The sequence below is a fragment of the Anastrepha ludens genome, chromosome 3 (assembly GCF_028408465.1).
Source record: "Anastrepha ludens isolate Willacy chromosome 3, idAnaLude1.1, whole genome shotgun sequence".
Taxonomy (NCBI): Eukaryota; Metazoa; Arthropoda; class Insecta; order Diptera; family Tephritidae; genus Anastrepha; species Anastrepha ludens.
In genome coordinates this window covers 105,805,819-105,808,739 of record NC_071499.1, presented here as the reverse complement: position 1 = coordinate 105,808,739, position 2,921 = coordinate 105,805,819, and positions in this window count along the sequence as shown.

The window sequence follows — 2,921 nt, the reverse complement described above, 5'->3', positions numbered from 1 at the left end:
ACCACAACTCATTTTGTCACAGCCGTCCGGTGTAGCTTGAATACTGAGAACACCGATTTTTCGGAGGGTGAAGTGCCACCTAAGAACAGTAGTTTAAAGGCCAATTCGCGATGTACAGAATACAAAGGGGGCCCATCCATAAACCGCTACTGTTTTCTTGGCAAATCTGACATTTGGATGACGTTAGTACATAAAATAAACAAACCTTTGCGTGCACGATTTTTTCTATCATTATTGGCTTTCCACTCACTTTCCGTTAGTCTTACTCTTCTTTTCGTTTCCTCATTTTCTATACTGACATTGCGAGGCCGGACTGGCTCAATATTGCATTCTATCATACTCGTGGCCACCTGCTTTCCGCTTCGAAAAGTTCGTTGATTAGGGTGGTTTCCCGCTAACAAAAGTTTCACCCACATGCCCATGACTTCATGCGGAACAGTTGCGAATGCTGAAATGGCAATGCCGGGTTCATAATTATTGATGTAGGTAATATGATGAAGGTAATGAGAATAGGGTTCAGTGTAGGTAATATTTTGATTGTAATGAAAATCAGGTTCAATGCTCAAGGCGGATGAATATGCCATTGACAAATATTGCGCAATTAGGTGAAATCGCAGGAGTTTACGAGTCGAGCCGTCTCAAGTACTTAAAACGAGTTTGACAATGCTGATACATCAAACGATCTTCTTTCGAAAGTACCTGGTAATGTGACGCACAGAAAATAGTCAGCCATCTTATCCTCCGCATGTGGAGCTGGGCAGAGTGCACTGTCTGAAATGCCTACTTTTTCCAAATGACCAGTCATCAGTTCAACCAGCTGCCTACTGCTGCGTTCCTTTAATAGCTGCAGAAGGGAGTGGCAGAACGGGCTCCGAGCCAAAGAAATTGGCCTCAGAATCCATCCTAGCTAAAAAGTCAGAGATCTCGATACCCGCGATAGCCACGTATCCCGGTGCCCATGTTAGCATCAGGATATTATGTCTGCCGACATAGTTCCGGCTGGATTTACAAAGCTTAACTCCCCTTGAAGTGGTTGGAGGGCTGTCTAATCCCATGAGCGCAGCTTTGCTGTCGCTGCAGATGCATACAATAGACCTTTAGGCGTCTGTCTCGTTTTCGCTAGGATGAGGTATAATGCCTTAAGAAAAGCGAAATTAAGAGATGAATGTCAGTTCTTTGGACTGCTGTAGACCGAGCACTGTTTTGGTGCATCCTGTTAGATAGTTCAGACAACAAAATGGCAATGCGAATTAAGCTGTCTGGAAACATAAATGAACTCTTTACATTGGCACTGGCACTATGGGCCGAGAATAAGCCAATGTATGTGAAATATTGCGAAAAATATATGAACCTGTAAGACTGCAAGCCGCTACCTATCGAATTAGATATAATCATGAGCTGGCAGTGTTAGCAAAAAACGAAACTGTGATAAGATTTATAAAATCTCAGAGGATAAGATGGCTCGGACACGTGTTTAGACTGCCCAAGGAGAGAACAACTCGATACAAGGTCCGGAGAATACGGCGGATGCTGAAGGTCCTCCCATTCGAGCTCTTTGAGTGCGGCTTTGACGACTTGTGCAACATGGGGCCTGGCGTTGTCGTGAAGGTGTATGGGTTGACCATGTCGACAGGCAGTGTAGCTGGGAAATGCAGAGCTCCTTGTTGACCATGGCATTCTTTTCGAGCATTTCCCAGTGCACCATGATCTCCGGTCCACCAAACACAATTCATGACCTTCTTTGGATAAAGATCTGGCTTGACTCTCAGTTTTGGCGTATTTTCTGGAGCCACTCACACCTTTCTTCGCTTCATATTGATGTGTAGGCACCGTTTCTCATTTACGTGACAATTTGGTACAAAAATAGCTGTTTACGCAGTTTATAATCGCGTGTTGCTCAATGGCGGGCGAGATTCTGAGAAGCAATTTGAAGGCGACTTTCTTTGTTTTTTTCATTGAGCTCGTGAGGCACCCAGGCTCCTAACTTTTTGGTAAATCCCATTGAATGAAGGTGATTGGGAATCGTTTTATGATCGCAGTTCATTTTTTGCGCCCATTCATTACTGATTTGGCGACCGTTTTCCTTGAAAAGTGATTTCAAACGATCTTCATCGAATTCAGAAGTTCTACCGCTGCGGGACGTCGAAGTTGACATTGTTGAACTTTGTAAACTATTTCCGTGCTGTATACTCGTCTATGACATCTTCTCCATACACGTCGCAAATGTCCCGGGCTGCTTCGGCGGCCTTTTGACCTCGATGAAAAGCAAAGAAGTGCAGGGGTCGAAAATGTTGATTTTTGCCTCCTGGGTACTCTATTTCTAAGCCTCAAACTAATAAAGGGTGGCGCAAAATTGATCGGGTGGCGCAAAATTAACCATTCAACTTTTTACTAAAAAAATTATTTTGAATGACGGAAGTCTTTATTTTGACCCTTACGTGCTCCACTGCTTGTCTTTTTGTATGCTGCAGCTGTCTAGCTCACAAGTGCCAAATATGATTGCCGTAGGACGATATTTGCAAATATTATAAATCTTTCCATAATTGATTAATTTTGCGCCACCTGTTATAAAATTAAATAACTCAAAAATGCAAAATAAAATGTAAAAATATGTAAAATAAAAGAGAATATAAAAGCGCTACGCTTCCCCAACCCAATAGCTAACTAATTTTATTGGTTTAGAATTTCCCCAAAATAAGGGCAAAACAACGACTTTGTAGCAACTTTTTGGTGTAAATAGCTGCACTGAGCATCTTTAAGCCCAAATATCAGTTTTGAACGTCTTAGACCCTAACGAGCAACTCAAAATTTCATGACTTTTCTAACAAATAATCCTGCTCGGTAAGCGAATCATTACGGCGGTTGAACAGTGTTACGGAAAAATGGAATGGTAAATCACACACGCAACAGTTAAAGATGAC